At 30.2% G+C, this 19,574-nt stretch overlaps 1 long non-coding RNA gene across 1 annotated transcript in view; it reads left to right on the forward strand.

Moving 5' to 3' along the window:
- The first annotated feature begins 12,577 nt into the window (after positions 1-12,577).
- The window catches only part of LOC136795595 (uncharacterized), a 131,686-nt gene continuing 124,689 nt past the window's right edge, over positions 12,578-19,574 (forward strand). Inside the window, exon 1 of the long non-coding RNA XR_010843213.1 lies at positions 12,578-12,591. This is a non-coding gene — a long non-coding RNA (uncharacterized lncRNA). The remainder of the gene's footprint in view (positions 12,592-19,574) is intronic.

Raw genomic sequence — 19,574 nt, forward strand, 5'->3', positions numbered from 1 at the left:
CGGAACTGTTACTATACTTTAAGCGTTCCTTTTCGAACTTCCTAATGAAGCAGAGCTCAAATTTGTGAATTCAAAAATATTGTTTGCTGACTTTTAATGATGCATCGTTTTCCTCTCAAAGACTCAGATGCAAACGGTTTGAATTATTATAACAATGGAAAATGTACACATATTAAGAATGTTTTTTTTCCTTTCTATTTTCGTTATAACCGGTTGAGAGAGAAGCGCCGGGATCTTCTGGAGTCCTTTCCTCCACAACTTGGTTCAGAGTTCAGAGTTCAGAGTTTAACAACACTAGAAAATCTAAAAGAGCATTATTTAAAGAAGAGTAAATTTTCTGAAATATTAGTCCTAATAGAGCTATTTACGTCCAATAGTTCTCGAGATACAGCATTTTAAAAAGCAACATTTCTTAAAAATCTACTGAAAGATTAGTAGTTAGTTAATTTATTTTGATAAATCTATATCTCACGAACTATGCGACGTATAGATGTCTATTAGCACTCAAATTAAGGCTAGTTTAACGAACTATAAAGTAGTTGATGACCTTTACCTTTGCAGGAATAGTAGTTTTCATGATATTTTCTAAAATAAATTGATTTATAGTAGTTCGGACGATAAGTTTGATTTATGAAAAACTTTATTTCAGAAACCATAGGATGTACAGATTTCTGCTAGCTATCAAATCAAAGCTAGTTAAATTTACTATAAAATAGTTTATAACGTTTATCTTTGTAGGAGTATTAGTTTTTATGATATTTGTCAAAATAAATTCACAAACTGTTAATTTCTAGTTGTACGGATAAAATGTTTGATTTTTGAAAAAATATATCTCTGGACCCATAAGACGTACATATGTCTGCCAGCACTCAAAATAAAGGAAATTTAACTAACTATAAAGTAGTTTAAGACACATATCTTCATCATTAGGGTAGTAGTTTTTATTATATTCACATATGAATATAAATTTGGCACATGAAAATTTGTCCGAGCAACTATAAATCAATTTATTTTTATATTTTTAGCCCATTAAACTAGCTTTAATTTGTGCTAACAGACTTTGGTACATCAACTGGTTTTTGAGATATAGATTTTGAAAAATAAATTCAGTAACTACTGATCTTTCAGTACATTCTGTTCAACATTTTTATGAAATATTACTTTTTTAAAACCTATATTCTTAGAACTATTAAACGTAAATAGCTCTATTAGGGCTTATATTTTAGGAAATTTACTCTAAATGAACTTCTCTTAGATTTTCTAGTGTTGTTGGAAGTTTAAAAGATATAGAGCTCCAAATAAAAAATTAATTATTTTTAACGTTTCGAAACAGCCGCCATTTTTGATTCCCCTACATATACTTGGCAGACTCATAAATTTGGACTAGTTATTATACATAGTTTTCATTAAAGTAATAAAAAATTGGGGTGAAATAACAGCCTATCTTTCCCTCTTGGGCTCTTTTACTAAGAGGATATAGAGATGTCTTCAACAGGTGCCGGCATTACTTTCGGCGCCTCTCTATAATAGCATCCCATTTGTTCAATGATGCGCTGCTATAGCCATTTCCGGTCTTCTGTCAGGATAATATCTGTATACTAAAAATTGTTAGAGGAGCATCAATATGAGATGAAAAATATTTTGTATGTATACTGTAATTTCTCAATTTTAATAAAATATATGTCTCGGCATTCTTTATTGATTCACTTTTCTGGCCATAAACTCAAACCTTCGGAGTTTTAAATGAATTAATAAAGAATGTTGAGTCTGTGATCATACATTTTATTATAACTGATGAGAAATATCTTTGTGATTTTTTAATGTTGCCCCACTAGAACAATTTCGAACTGCAAAAAACTAATAACTGCCAGGCTGGGGTACGTGTCAAAATTATTAATTCTGCTAAATCAATCATTGGATAATATATTGCTAGATCTACACGTTTGCCACCCCGCAAATCAAAGACTCATACAAATGCTTAGTAATCAAAGGAAGTAACAAACGCCGGTATCCACACGCTTGTTTTGTTCTTTTGACTTTTTTCGGCCATTGCACCTGATTTTGTATTTGATCACATTGATTTACTCCTGAACAAAGTAAAGATAGGTAAATAAAAATTCATAGTAATATTAATTCATATAAATCCGTTTTCCTCCGAGTTATATGTAATCTATTAGTCATTAACGCTAGCACATGAGGTAAATGGCTCCTCCATTGTGATCTGTAGTGATTCTTACTCGAGCCTCAAGGCTATTCAAAATTTCGCTCAACCCCAATTTTTTTTCCATCATAACTTTAATCAATAAAACACACAAAAAAATAAATCTCCTGTGGGTACCCAGTCATGCAGGTATAAAGGGAAACGAACTGGCTGACACAGCTGCCAAAGAAGCATGCATCCTATTTCCAGTGCCCGATTGTAACTTGTATGGTTACCATAAATCGGTTCTGACTCAATGCAAGGAAGCATGGCACTGTTTTTGGTCCAAGGTACCTGAAACAAGTAAAATGAAGACAATACTTGGTGATACTCAACCACTACCGCCAATTATCGAAAATCGCCGTGAACAATCCATCATAACAAGATTAACACACATGCACCTTCTTGAAATAAATCCTCACTGACATGTTATAGTTGTATAACTAAATGTACTCTGACGATAGAGCATATCCTGGAACACTATTGGCGTCTGGAATCATCAAGAACCTCTTTTGGCCTCCGGGGATAACGTCAAGCCTTAGTGCCAGAAAATTGGAAAAATTTGTTTAAGTTCCTAAAAGAGAACAACCTGTATCGAGAAATGTAACCACGAAATCCAGAATACGGTGCCTCTAACTCTGTAGTTGTATACGGCACCTAAAAATTAAGCAAATAATAATAAATCCGACTTCCATTCTATATTTTTTAATTTAATTACCCAAACATGTAATATCTTCATAAACTTTATTTATTTGTGACGTGTTAAATAAAATATAAACTGTTAACGGTAATTTACAGGACTTTAAACAAAGTATTTATACTGAATTTTAAAATATACAATCTTAAAATGGATATAATTTTTTTTATTTGAAGGTTGTTGAAATTCTTTGATTAATTAAACACATAGATCACAAATATTAATCTGTTGTCAGTAATAAACAAGGTTAACTGCACACAAACGTGTAGATACAGAACAAGCGCCCTTCGATTTGTGCCCTAAAACTGACACTCAACCACCTTACAATCCAAAATCCTCAATGCTCCTTACTTTGTTACAAATAAAATCATGCATTAGGACCTTAACATTCTATATGTAACCGATCCAGCCCGTACCAAATACTAATCTTTTCATTATAAACTCCCTAACCACCCAATCCAACTAGTTTCTAACCTTGCTTCCTCTTCCAATCCTGACAATCCTCCGAGGCGGCTGAAAATAAGATGGTCACGAGACCTGCTAATTTAAAAATGTCATTAGAGTGCTACCAATTATGATCATTTTATTCATCCTTCTGTTTATGTATATTTAGAGAGAAATTATATTTATTTTTATGTAAATTCTTTTTTTTCCATTTATTTATTTTTATTCTTATTCTTATTTTATTTTTTAATATTTCAGTATGAATGTGATCAGTTATCACTATCACTTATTGCTCAACAACGTTGTGGCAGATTATAATACCTATCAACGAATAAATTCTTTCTAAAAAAAATGACATACCTTCATGGAGAATTTGATTCTTGTTTTGTGAACTTTAATTCATATTTTCAGTTAGGACATTTAACACTGAAACATCCTGCATATTTTAAAACGTTTGGTCAAAATTACTATCTTTTGTAAGATTATGAGAGACGTTTAATATCAACTGTCTGATATACTTTTGGAATTCTGTATTATAATATTTTCATCACTTAAGCTGAGCTTGATGAAAGGATCATATAAGTACGATTAGAATGATAGCAATTCTAGATTAATTAACTTTTACGATCTACATGTGGTAATGGAGATCCCGTTATAAACTTAATGCTTTAATTTGCACTTCTGATAATCATGTGAAGGTAGATAATAGAACGTAGTTATTTCTTCCAATCGCATGCTTCAAATGGCTCTTGAGCAAGAGATTACAATTGTAAATTATTTGATCATTATTATTTAAAATTGTTGTTACTGTTTCGACCCGCATCATAGTGGTTTGTAAACCCTGATTTCGTGATCTTTAGTAAAAATATCATTTTGGTATGATGGATGTTCTAACTTAGCGAATACTCAACCTATCGGCTGTATTTTTCTACATGTAATTTATGAAATATATATAGGGTATTATTTGAATTTCAATAAATTTAATTATCTGGACATACGGAATTGAGCTATGGGGGTCCACTAAACCATCTAATTCCTCTCGAATCCAATCCTTACAGTCCGAAATCCTTCATGCTCCTTACTTTGTCACAAATCAAATCATCCATCAGGACCTCAATGTCCCCTTTTTGGGTATTTGGCCAGAACCAGATACCAATCCTTCCATAATAAACTTCCCAACCACCCAAACCAACTCGTTTCTAACCGGGTTTCTTCTTCACCGCCTAATAATCCTCCTAGGCGTCTGAAAAGAAGATGACCACGAGATCTTCTCCTATTGAACTGTTTTTGGAGTTCTATCAATGGGTAGATTCTCCACATGTTTGTATCATGTCATAATATCACTTACAGCAAATTTACTTGATGTGTATATATGTATACAGTTGTAAATATCAATAAATAAATTGGAGGTTTTTAAATTTTAGTGGAAGGGTCACAAAGTAGGTTGGTTTTGACTAAATTTATTGATCTGGGAGAATAGCCTGCAAAAAAAATTGTATTATTGGATGTAAGGTGTAAATCTTTATTCAAGATTGTCCTTGAAGATGGCTGAAACGTGGGCATTTAAAGTAACAATAAAGATTATTTGATGAGACTTAACTTAGATACAAATAATTTTATGTCAAGAAGTCATTTTTTTTTTTTATACAGTTGTTGAATTTGCAAAAAAAAAATTGTTGAAGATGCAATTAGTAAATTTTAATAAAATGAATAAATATATAATGCCCCGGTTTGCATTTTTAATTTATTAATTAAGTTTAAACAAAAAATTAATAATCACTACTTGTATATTTTTCTTGTTGTTTTTTTTTTTTTTTTATTCTTAAACTCTATTTTTCAGTGTTTTTTTTTTTATCTGTCATTTTTAAAGGAACCATACAGATTAAACATTCTCAGTAAACAATTGGAAAAAAAAGTATTCAAATTGTAATTATAAAATCTTAATAAAAAGGACAACTATAAAATGATAATCGGGTGTACAGAATAAACATGATTTTGCTCAAAACATTATTTAATAATTAATACTATTATTATAATTTAATAAAAACAATAATTGAGACTTGAATAACTTTTTTTCTTTCAAATCCCTTTTTTCAATTTTTTTTTGTGTGTGATTTAAAAAATAAAGTCTTGTAAACATTCTCTTTTGGGCTGAAATGAAAGCTGATAAATTTATTTTGCTTAATTGTTCATTAAGCTTTGCACAAATAATCGTAATGATAGGAAAACTGTGGATGTTTAGAAAAAAAAGAAACGGAACTATTCTGGCCGGCATATAGTTTATGAGTTATTTATTAACAATTATAAAAAGTTTAGCTTTTGTAAAAATATTTCGTTTAATATCCGAAATATTGTTCTAATAGTTTCTCTAAACGTAAATCTGGTAAAACGATTTTTCCCAATTTTGAAATTCCAAAATTTGACCTCTATTCTGACTCTTAATTCCTGTTGTCCGGTAAAATTGTTGATATATCATAGTTTTCAGTTTTGTTCAGTGCCTTGAGAAATAACTTTCATCTTAACCGCTTTAGTTGCCATAAAAAGATTCTGTACTATCCTTTTGCAACGTAGCTATAAATAACTTTAGATAGGTGACTGTTCCCATCGCTTAAGGCTGTGTGAAGTGATATTGCAATAAATCATAACGTATTATCGTTTGAAAGCTATTCAGCTATATTTATTCTAACTAAACATTGTAGTCTTCTAAAATAATTTTTCCTAATCGTTAAGGATTTTTAATTACTTTAAAAAAGTGTTTCTAAAGAGTCAAAGTACATTTTTTTTACCCTGAAACTTTACGTTATAATGAAAAAAAAAAATGGAGGTATGTAAATTTCGTTTTAAGGTAATTTATACCTATCTGTAGAATTATTTTCTTACATTTTAGTGATTACATGTGATCATTTATTTATACTTAGTGGTACAGTGTGGTACTGTCAAGAATTTGAAATATCCTCTAGACCTATTTGCCTCACAATATATATTAGATTTTTTTTTTTTCTCGGGATAAGTAAGGGACAGAATCAGGGCTATGAACAGAAGGCATGAAAGCGTTGTGAATGGTGTAACCCTTGAAGTTATAGCCAGAGCGGAGGGATTTGCTACCCAGTCACCTGGCCGTACTATAAACCTGTCTCCGGATGTCAGTTTTTTTTCCCGCATACACACAAGTTCTCGAACGTCTTTGTTCATTTTTTGTAGCCGGATTGTCTCCTGTCTTTTTCAGTTGTTGCTGTCTGGTGTCGAATGTACCGGTATGCGAATAGTTCACGTTGTATTCAAAACATAAATAGAAATGGTTTTAATTGTTTATATCATTGTGCGATTGCATGTTTTAGATAAATATAAATATATGAATGGTCGAAAAATCACAATGAGGTTTGTAGTACTATTCACACATTTTCATTCACAAATGAATTTTTTTCATATAATTTTTCGCTGAAAATCTGTAAGATCCACAGATCTAGACTGTACTTTAGGGTCATATTTGTTTAAGGCATCCGTGACAGAAATGTGGGAGAGGCAGGGCTGCAGTCAAACAATTTACACGTCAGGTTGGACTGAGAGTATTTGTCTCGCCCCTCAGGGAACAAAATAAATGACCAACCCAGCGGGACAAAATTAAGAGATTAGTAACTCATATTACGTTTTCTCTTACCTTTAATATACCCTCACACCATAGACATCGCCTGCAAATACCTTCTCCTTATAGCTCTGACCTATATGACGTACGTAAAAACTTCTACGACTAAAACGTAGTTTATATATCTAAAACATCAAAACTAGTCTAAAATTTAAACCCAAAATTTCAATTATGCACCTAAATTCTGAGTATAATGATGTACTCAGTAATAATTATACAATTTGCAAACGTACGTAAACCACTAACTGATTCGAAAAAGGTGATCTGACCAACGTGGCCTGTAGGCAATAAGTAACAGATCCAAAATCCGCCGATTTCTTCAGAAAAATTTAAAACGTTTAAAAAATAACATCCATGTATTGACTTTTGAAATAATTATATAATGATTTAAGACTGCTTTTAATTTGACTCACTTATTTATCGATTCACCATTTTTTTAAATAATATTTATTTTCTTATAAATTAAAAGGTGAGTTGATGTTTTTTTATTTAAATCCAGGGCCTGTAAACGCAAGACTTCATCAACCTCCAATCTCTCTTTCCTATTAGAGTTAGAGTTCTGCTAAAAAGGATGTAAAAGTAATTTTGTCGATAATTAAAAATCTAAAGCCTCAAATAATATCAGTGGAACACGAGCTTTTGTAATTAATAACATATTGAAACATACCTAGAAGGAAGGGTGTTTGAATGAAGTGTTAATTGTATCGATGAATAAACAACGGGACCCGACTGTTTGTAATAAAATCGGAGCTATATGTGTACAAGTAGTTGATATGTTATGCTGAGAGCAGGAAAGTTTTCATCTTCTCTATTTATAAACAAATAAGAAATGCAAGACTAAAACTGCATTTGAATGCTGTTTGTTCATATTAGATTGGCTTAGCTCACTATTTAATCACTACAATTTAGTATTCGAGTTATAGTTAATTACTATTGATATAAATTGTAGTCACTTAGTAAAAAAAAAATATTTTGTTGCAACAAAAAAAAAATGTAAAACTTTTCTTAGTGTTGTAGCTGGAGCAAGTTATCTGTTGAACCGAGAGAGTGCGCTACTCTCATAGAGAAAAACGACCCAATCTCATAGCGTTATAGAGGTAACTACCTTAAAATATTATTTTCCCGCCTTACATAAAAATAAATATACAAAATAATATTTTCATCCATCCATTCGTTACTTTTTTAAATAATTAATGTGCGTCAATTTTATTATTTAAGAGAATAATTACTAGTTATTAAATTTTTGCGTCATAACTTTTGTAACTATTTTCTAAGAAGAAACAAATCGATTGGTATATAATAACGGTTAAGTACGTACGGAGCAAAGGTGGAATACGATAATATAAAAAATATCTAGAATATCTAAAGTATTCTTTTTCTTGGCTCCTAGGGCGCATTATCAAGAACATATTGTCTGAGGACAATATTATTATTATTATTTTTATTTATTTATTTTTTTATTTTTTTTTTGTATTAAATATTTTCAGGGAAACAACTCAAAGAAAAAAATGTTTGCTAACGGTAAGCACAAGACAGTTTCATAATTTTACAAGTTAAATTTTTTCTGCCATCCTATTCTTCACTTACATATATAACGCCGTACTCCGTTCCACATATTTTCCTGACCCCTGGAAATTAGCTATAGTTAAAGTGATCCCCAAACCCCAAAAGCCTCGAGAATACCCATCCATAATATTTTCATCCATACATTCGTTATTTTTTTTAATAATTAATGTGCGTCAATTTTATTATTTAATAGAATAATTACTAGTTATTAATTTTTTGCGTCATAACTTTTGTAAATATTTTCTAAGAAGAAACTTTTAAAAACGCAGTACACCACTTGTTTAATCATTTTCCCCTCACCAAGAAATTATTTAATAACAAATGCTGAGTTCAGTTTGTTTTAATGCACTTGCAGCATTTAAACTGGTTCATAATTCGTTCTCTTAAAGATAACCCTGTCTGATTTTATACTAACAAAGGGAGACTACTCACGTGGGATCGCCGATTTTAATAGAACTTTTTTAGGTTATACTAGGTTGAAAAATATTCGACGTGTCCTCAGACAATATGTTCTTGACAATGCGCCCTAGGAGCCAAGAAAAAAAATACTTTAGATATTCTAGATACTTTTTATATTATCGTATACCACCTTTGCTCCTTATGTACTTAACCGTTATGATATACCAATCGATTTGTTTTTTTCGTGTAGAATAAGAAAAAATATTGTTTATTTATTGAGTGAGCTTAACTGAATAAAAAATAACAAAATTCAAAAGTCACTTATAGTAAAGTAGATAAAAAAAATTTGCTTAGGACAAATTAAGTCAGATTCGTTTTAGAGTCTTTTAAAACCCTTAAATATGAATTTTCATAAATTAATTGATAAATTAATTCCTCCTTTCAATGTTAATCAAATCCAACTTACTTACAACTTTTGAACAGTTGAATTTAGGGGTTCTTTAGGTGCTAAAAACGAATATTAACTTTATTTTATGATAAAAAAGTATTTTATTCCCCTTTGGCAATATCAGTCGGGCTGAATTATTTTAAAACCATTCGCTATTTTTTTTTTTTTTTTTTGGATGATAATAACAAAAAAATATTGTCAAGTCAAAATGCATCCAAAATAACAACAATAAAAATAGCTTCCAAAATAGTAGGCTAAACATTTTTTTTTTCAGAAACAGTTATTCAGATTCGTTTATATTATCCTCAAAACCCTTAAATTCGAATTTTGAGAAAACAAAACAAAAGTTATCTTACATAGCCAGTTCAAACAAAATATATTTGGCAAAAACCTTTGATATTGAAACAATTCTCACTGTCTTATGTTGCGAAATGGCCATCGGCGTGAGCAGAAAAAAAAATCCTTCAAGAATTTACAATTTTAAATTATTATTTAAATTTCGTATTTAAGAATTAAAAAAAACAATCTGACTCGATTTTTCCTTAACAAAAATGTTTTTGTCAATTTTAGTATAAGTAACTTTTGAATTTTGTAATTTATTATACAGTTAATATTGTTTATGTAACAAATGAGTTTAACTGTATAATAAATTACAAAATTCAAAAGTTACTTATACTAAAATTGACAAAAACATTTTCTCGTATAGAATAAGAACTAAATATTGTTTATGTAACAAATGAGTTTTAGTTCTTATTCTATACGAGAAAACAAATCGATTGATGTATAATAATCATTAAATGCATACAGATCAAAGGGGATATACGGTAATTTAAAAAATACATAATTTATAAAGAGGAAATAATGATAACATTTAGCAAACCAATTTCTTGAAATAAATTACGTTGTATATTTATTTCGTAAAGAGTTAACTTGGACAATCATACTTAATTTACATTTTTAATGTCGGAAAAAGAACGTTGAGATAGGTTAGTAATCATTAAAGATGAATAATTATAATTAATTAATTATATAATTTAAACATATAAAAGAGGAGAATATTATGCAGAAAAACTACAAATTTATTTTCAAAATAAAATAATTAGTTTTACTATAACTATTAAATTTCAAAGGGTTTATTTGTTGAAACTTTATTATATTTATTTTCAGGAAATTAATTTTTACCTTTTTTTCACAACTGAACAACGTTTCGGGCTCTTCTGACTATTACCCAGTTCTTATTAATTTCTGGACATTTGAGATTTAAGATTAAAAATCATTTTTAGTAATTCCCAAGAGGATATAAGCCCTAATTTTTTTATTAACTAGATTCTTTTGTTATCTTCAATTGCTTACTGTTTTAATACAATATTTGCTTTTTTGAATGCATTTCCCTCATTTTATCTCTACTCACTTGTGGAGAGTGCATTTAAAAAGGTAAATATTATTTCAAAACAGCAAAAAAATTAATGTTAAGAAAAGAAGCTGGTTAATAAAAAAATTAGGACTTAAATTCTGTTGAGAATATTTAAAAATGATTTTTAATCTTAAATCTCAAATTTCCACAAATTAATAATAAGAACTGGATAATGGGCAGAAGACCCCGAAACGTTGTTCAGTTGTGAAAAAAGGGTGAAAATTAATTTCCTAAAAATAAATAAAATAAAGTTCCTACAAATTTATTTGATATTGTATAGTTCCTTAAACAAACTAACACCCACTGAAAACTTTCAACCTAAGTACAAAGACAAATATCGGATGATTTTATTTTTTTTTTTTCATCAAATATTTTCAGGGAAACAACTCAAAGCAAAAAATGTTTGCTCACGATAATTGATAATTTTACAAGTTAAATTTTTTCTACTCTAGGCGTTGTGTCACCAGAAACGCAATGCTCTGAACCTTAATGATAATTATTGATTAAAGTAATATTTAATTTAAAAATTTAATAGTAATTAAATTATTTATTTTATTATTGATTGGACAACGAAATATAATAATAATTCCCACTTTGAGTTTGACTGGAAATTTTTAGTTTCATGGTTGCATAGTACGTTTTAATATTTTTAGCCTACTTTAATTTCTCATGGTTTATTTGTGAACTGTTTATATTCTTGTTTAAATTAATTAATAGTCGTTTGGATTGTATACTACAACTTGTACCGCTCACATTAGAAAAAAATCGCGATTCTCGATCATCGGAGGCCAATGTGCGAATGTAGCAGCGGAAGATACCTATTCATGCTTTGGAAGGTGAAAGGATGTTGCGTCACTAGCCGACAGTGTTTTAGTTCAATGCAGGTTACAGCAGCCTTCGAGACGAGCAAAGATCTGGTCGTCCTTCGGTTCACGATCATATTCAACTATTCCAGAGATTAAGTTTAGTTTCGTGAACGACTAGTTTAGCTTAGGACTAAATTCCTCTTTAAAATGCCCTCATAGTTTAAACCAACGACCTAAGAATTGGTTTGTAATGGGACGCTTAGTCGTTTTTTTTATTTATTGAATAATAATAATTAAGAGTAATGGGAGTAAGAGTAAAAGTGTTCATTTATACTATATATACAGGACAAAATAATGAAAAATAAATAGAAAGATAATAATAAAAAAGAAATATTATAGCAGTAAAAAACAATAAAACGACATACTAAAAATTAAAAAAAAAAAATATAAACGCAAATTTAAAAAAAATATTATTTTTTCGGTCCAAGGCCTTTAGGTCCAAGGCCTCGCGCGATGTATTAAGGAAAATCATCGCGCGTTTCTTGACGTGGGTTTTTCATAGGATGGGTTCGTCACTCCCACTCCTATTTTTTGTTTGTGTTAACCATTGGCTAACGGACCTGACATATGACAATACCTGAAGTAAGGAGGGAGGCTGTGAGTTTTATATAATTTTATGCTTGGAAAAATCCCGAGTAGGGCCGGTGTCGAACTCACAACCTTTGGGTTGGTAGACAGGTGCTTTAGACAGGTACCACGTAGCTACCGTCGCCACCCCCCCCCCCCAAAAAAAAGAAAGAAATATATATAAATTAAATAATTTCATCTTAAGACGTATTCAAACCTATATATAATATTTACAGTTAGGCTTAGGAACTCTGAACCAACGAAGTCATGTCAGAACTCCAAGAGATCCCAGCCCTTCTCTCCTAGCCACGTCACTGTTGTTAATTTTTAGGAAAGAATGAGATACAGTGAAGATTCTAAAAAAAAATATATATATATATATATATATATCAACTACAAGCGAATTGTAAACGACGGCTAAGGAATATGTACTTAATCATTTTTGATTCATTTTATTGTGGGATGTTGGTCTAACAATTTTTTTTCTATTATAATCTTGAAACGATTATTTTAGATTATTGGGTATTTATTTCGACAATGATGATTATTGGTGAAGTACTCATAATTTGGTTGGAAAGTGGTAAAGTAGGTACCTGTCGACCAATTCACCGTGGGCAATTCGGTGCCTCTGAAGTAAGATATTAAAGTACTGTATTTACATAGTTAAAAAAAACAACAACTTGCATTTGATCACTTTCCATCACTAAATATCTTTAAAAAACACATTTAAATTATTTACAGACTTAGTGCATATGAAAGATGGTGATTTATCTATTTTGTGGAAACTTCTGGTGGCTTCCCAATAATTCATTGTGCAATATTTATCGAAATTCTAATTGTTGCACTGACAAGAAACCATACATTTTACTAATACTTAGCATTTCTGTTTTCAATGGAATAATAATATTTAAGGACACACTTTACTTTAGAAACATATAATATGCGGTATTGCATGGAATATTAAAATAAAATCATCTTGTATAGCCTCACACTGATAGAGAAAAGAAAAAAATATGAATATATATTTGTTATATTGACTTACTAGTCAACTGTTATTTGTTATGTTGACTTACTGCAAGCAGTTCTCTGATTGTTCTCCTCCACCATCTGTCACAATGACTAAAAAGATCAGATATCTTGAAGGACCTCTAAAAACATTCAATTTTCTAGCAATAACACGCCCTCGTTATTTATGTCACCAATAAATAAGCCATTTTTTCACAAATTAGCATAAACAAATGAAGATAGAAATGTGTGTACAAAATAAGTATTTTCACTCATTTAGCTCTTATATCATCGACTTTCGATTACTCTGGAGACCAGAGAACAATTTAAATAATTGGGAGTTCGAGTGGTCTAGAGTTATGGAGGAAAGAATTCTGATACAAGAGGATTGCGTAATAAAAAGATATAGCACATGCAAATAATAAATACATAAAAATGAAAATGGTACAGTTAAATGCTGATTCGAAAAGAAAAACCTTGATTTTCTCAAGGAAACGCTCACTCGTTTTCCACCTTGCATAGCCTAGCGAATTTTCCATGCTAATAAAATCATATATCAATTTATATATTGATTTAATTCATTTATGTAGTCTTCCGGCCGAAAATGTTTCCTGTTTATTTGTAAATTGCTGTTATTCTCAAGTTGTCTAGTCCCAAAATAAAGTTTGTTTTCTATGTTATTCTATTATTATTTTTTTCTCTATTTCACTTGTATTCATTCAAAATTAAAAAATATAAATTGGTATAACATCCATTGATCTAGTAGGTTATTTTAAGTTTCAATGGAATGAATGAAACAACGTTGTATCGTATAGCCTTTTAGTTGAAAGTGTGATGACTAGATTTGTGACTGTTGAGTGTTGCCGCGACTGAAAAGGACCATGACTGAAGCGGACGGAGTTCACGAACAGCGTAGGAGTGAGTGACTCTTCTCTCGTTATAATTTAGACTGACAAAATCCCTCTATTTCTCATTCTCCCTTTCTCTCTTTTTCCATTTGCATCTTCTTCTCGTTTTGTTTAGGAAATAAGGAGAAAAAAAAAATATTTAGGTCCTTAACACAACATAACACATGAATACCATTGACCTTATTAACTTGGATTGTAGAGAAACGTAACTTATTTCCATATATATTGAAGAGATTCTCTCAATGATAAACAACTATATTTCGATGACTTTTCAATATTTTATTATTCTCATATTCATGCCCTTCAGTGAAAAAAAAATTAATAAAATATTATAAACAAATTTAATTACACTAGTTTATCCCTACGTGACCTCTCGGATTCGATATGTTTTTTTTTCTCTTTAATTCCTACGAAATATAAGCGATAGTATACTCAATATAATATTATAAAGAAAGTCTATTCAACACAAACAATTGTTAAAGCTGCATACTTGTACCCTCTGAGACCTCAGGCTAGACAGTACACGAACGAATGTTTTAGGTGGACTACAAATTTTCGGGGAAACTCGCTGTTTTGAATAATTTAAGACATAAAATTTGGAAGTCTGTTGAGCCGTTCGCTAAACATTTTTTAAATATCACTGTGTGAGTTGAGCAATCAAACTATGGATTGGTAAAGTCTTTAGCTCAAAATATTGTTATGAAAGGACGGATGGACTGACTGAACAAATTGGATGCAATCATTTTCAGAATTGCTAGCTCGACTTGTTTCAAATCATTTATGGTATTTAGATCAATGTCTACGTAAAATCCTTGATGCTCCTTATTACGTTACAAATAAACACATCCACAAAGACCTTAACATCCCATTCGTTGCAGATTTGACCCAAAACAGATATGCGTCTTTTCATTCCAAACTCTTTACCCATCGTAACCCATTAGTTCTTAATCTCTCATCTTTAACAATCCCTGATAATCCTCCGAGGCGTCTGTAGAGATTTTCCCAGACCAAAACTGTCCGTTTATTTCTGTTTAGCAATTTCATATTTGTATTATTATAGTATTATTAATTTTGTAACAAAAATAAGTCCTACAATACTAATTATAAATATATAGAATAATAAACAGACTACCTGATGAAAAGGACAGTTATTGTCTGGGAAAACTAAATAACTCACACGTTTTCCCATTTAACTCTTCCTTAATACTAACTAATACTAACTAATACTCCCTAATACTCTATAACTTCATAATAAAGTACAAACTAATACTATTAGTCTTGTCGATTTAACTTAATACAATTACACTGACTTGTATAATAGTAATTTGTACTTTAGTGCTTTTTAACTCCAGTAATATCACTAATAATCCTCCCTATTATGAAAAAAATAAGTATTAGTGTAAATAATACGTTGTTTCTATACTTGTATTTTGAACTAATACTATTAGCTTTCATTATGAAACAGGGCCCTGGAAGTTAGTTGAAGGGGACAGTTAACAGTGGTTAAGTGTAGAATACATTAGTTACCAGATAATTGTAATCGGTGTTTCTTTTTTATTAAATTTAGTTATGATTTTTTATAAATCCCAATTTTTATTCTGTATATTTTAGTGTTTAATAATTATTTAGAAAACACTTTAAAAAAATTAAATGATTTTTTTTTTTAAAGAACACTGTTTTTTGGAAATATATATCATTTTCCATCAAGAAAAAAAGTTTTAATTATATGATTAAGTGATAGATTTAACAATATTTTAATAGAATTTCTTTATGTTGAAGTTTGTTTATATTTCATTTTTTAAAGATGCTTAAACTGTAATTTATTGCAAATATATTCTAAACTGTATACTAAGAAGTAGAAGGACCAATAAACTGGAGCATTGGAGATTTTAGGACTGTACCAATTTGAAGCAAACTTCATATCACTTTCGAAAAGCATTCACCCTTGCTTGAATTAGTTAATTTACTGTAGTAACAGTAAACGCATAATTGTGCGCTCTGTTATTTCAACCTCCTAACGCCCTTAGAGGAATACCGGCGAAGTTTTCCATTTGGGACTTTACAAGGTTGTTTCTGCATATGGAATATGCTACTACATGATTTTTTTTTACATTACCCACAAATCCTGATGGCTGGTTCCCTTCAACTCTAGTGTCCTCGAGGTTTGAAGACTGGTTCCTCCGATTGGGCTAATGTAGGAAGGCTTGTTTCCTTCGGTTATCTCCTTTCTGATTGATGCTGAAGACGATAGTTGGACTTCTGGTCCACCGGAACTCTAATACTTCTGAACTCTATATGCCTTTCATTAATGATTACGCAGTAGCAAGGTCTACTGATATCCAAACAATCCTCCTAGGTGCTCTATGAAAATCTGTCAAACCACATAAAGTAATTTAAAGAATTAGCAATTAACAACTTTGATTTAAATCGCCCATTTATATAAGAAATTATTTATATCGGAAGAAGACAATTGACCATATGAAGTAGATTGTAGGAAGATAAACCGGGTGGCAGCCAATAAAGGTATCAAAATAGTAAAAGAAAACTATTTACTGTTAACTAACGTTGCGACCAACTTTTCAGGGCTTTATCAGGGCTGTCTGGCTGAAATATAGATCTCATCTAGTTGAAATAGAGATCTTAACTCGAGACCGCCTTCCGGACTATCTTCCTACAAGAAATTATTTATTTATTATACCATACTAGTCATATTATCATATCAGTTACTTAATTAATTTATCATGAGTATGTGGCTTTCTATCTCATTAAAAAAGACAAAATTACCGATTTAACGTTCCAGTGTTCATTGTATATAGTTAAAAATAAATTCCTTTATAATTGATCATTTGGAATTAAATATATTCAAAAAAATAAATAATTGAGTGAATATAATATCTCAATGGATGTAATATAAATTGTATTTGGCTTCATGAATCATTTACATCAGCTATGGACCGAAAACGTGATAATTCGGTTTTATTTCTTATAACTTAAATCAAACTAGTGTTATATGCATAAATGAGGCTAAATTCGGGAGTCACCACTGGCTCATTAGCAATGACGCGGTGAGAGGGATGCGCTGGGATCTCTAAGAGCTCTGCTCTACCTCTCATACGTGGGGGAAAGAGTGGGCTCTGGGATCCTCAGGTCGATAGTAGGGGTATTCATGATCTTTGGTTTAACATGTTAAAGCGTGTTAAATGGAAAATCTCATGTTAAATCGAAAAAAAATTGCCTTCTTTTACCGTGGTAAAACGAAATAACAACTGAGACCAGGTCTGTTAAATGGAGATTGACGTCACACAATAGACCAGTTGAGATCGCCGCCATTTTTGATGTTGTGACAGCTCAGTTCTTTCGTGTGTTTGTGGTATTCATATCCCTGTTATTAAACCAGAATGGATAATTTTAATGATACATTTGAGAAAAAAAACAATGTAATTTCATTCTACTATCTGAAAATTTGTAAACGCTCGCCAGATAAAAATCTCACTATATGAACCATGTAATTATTCTTAGGAGACATATGTCCCAGAATAAAGTTATTTTTTCATTTCATTTCATAAGCTAAACTTTCACACAAATTCCACTTTTCACTCACTCTAGGCATGTTGTAATTAATTACTTAAATCAAAACTGAAGTAAACAATAACATAAGGGTCTGGAAGGAGGGTTATATTATATATGACATAAAGGCTTATACAACAAGTTGCTGAGAAAATCCGCTAGGGGCTCTTATGCATTTAACGTTTAACATGACTTCAAATAGGGCTGCTCACAATCTTATAGTTATAACATTTAACATGGTAAAACATTTTACATTTAACACAACATCATGAATACTCCTAGTGTATATAAGAGTGTAAATGTGACTGGTGATTAGTTTATTTATTTATTTTTTTCATGTACATAGTTTGACAATGTTTATTTTTTTTATCCTTCTGTTTGTATATATTTAGAGAGAGATTTTATTTATTTTTATGTAATTTTTTTTTCATTTATTTATTTTTATTCTTATGTTATTTTATTTTAGTACGAATATAATCTATTATCATTATTACTTATTGCCTAACAACGTTGTGGTATATTTTAATTTTATCAATAAATAAAATTTGAATTTTTTTTTTTAATTTGGGAGAAAGTATAAAAACATGTAATAAATTAATAATTGAAAAGTGGCCATGGAACAAGTATTAGTAAAACTTTTATGTTACTATCTTATTACTAGTAGGAAATCTATGCTTGCATGACTCTAACCAAGCATTAGTAATATGTTGTGTCTTCAGACTGAGATAATGATAGCGAACTGAATCAGTGTGTGAATAAGCACACTAGGAATGATGTTTAGACTTAGTGTTGTTTATAAAACACAGATAATCCTGCAGATAGGGGAAAAAAACATATTTTGTTCTCAATAACCTCTCCAAGTTCTTTGGCTTGTAAGTTCTATTCGGAGCTAACATTTCGTTTCTTATACCTTTTTTTGTTTTTTTAATATTACATTTAACATAATTATATTTAACTCAACATTACTCCAACAGTCAAAATTAACACTATCGTTAAAATCCCATAAATTAAGGGTTAGCCTTCCCTGTCATCAACTTCTTTTTGAACCTCACTAAAGAAGACATTTTCTTCAGATCCTGCATCATCGTTAAGACCCTCAGAGACGACCACTATGCACCTTCTCTCCTCCTAGCTGGTCTAACATCATAATTCGGCCTCTCTAGAATTTACCATTAATAATTTTGTATTTTATCAATTTGAATCAATGTCAAATAATACGTTTTGTTAGGGGAGTTCCATGTTATCACCATAACCCATTTTGGAAAAATGCTGTTACTACTGGTCTCAATCGTGAAATAAAACAATTTGTGAGAAAACTAGTTCATAACAACCACACACTGCAAAAACCCAGCTGCCAACACAGCACAGTTCATAATATTTGAGTATATAATCTACGTAAAATAACGTTTGAGAAGATAGAACTCTATTTAAAAAGACTCAGTATTTTCGCATATAGACAAATGATACTTGTTGGTGCAAATTTATGTAGGTCTATTACTTATATTGAACCATACGTTCATTTATTACTGTACTTATTTATTTATTTGTATGAAAATGGATTATACAACCTAGAAATAATAAAAATAAATAATTTCAAAACACCAAAATATAATATAAATAAATATAGGTGTATATAACATAAATAATTATTTATTTATAATCTTAATATTTTCTTGAGACTGGTAATTTTTTAAATAAATAATTCAAATTTTATCCATTATAGTCTCAAAACCTTTTATTTCTCTTATAAGTCCGACGTTTCGGCCAATCCGGCGATCAGCTGATCGAATGTATATTAAGAGATCTACCGAACCCAATATAGCTAGTAACAATCTATTTATTTAAAAAAT

This window comes from Halyomorpha halys, unplaced genomic scaffold, assembly GCF_000696795.3.
Source record: "Halyomorpha halys isolate HHAL.00 unplaced genomic scaffold, Hhal_1.1 Scaffold203.1, whole genome shotgun sequence".
In the NCBI taxonomy this organism is placed as follows: Eukaryota; Metazoa; Arthropoda; class Insecta; order Hemiptera; family Pentatomidae; genus Halyomorpha; species Halyomorpha halys.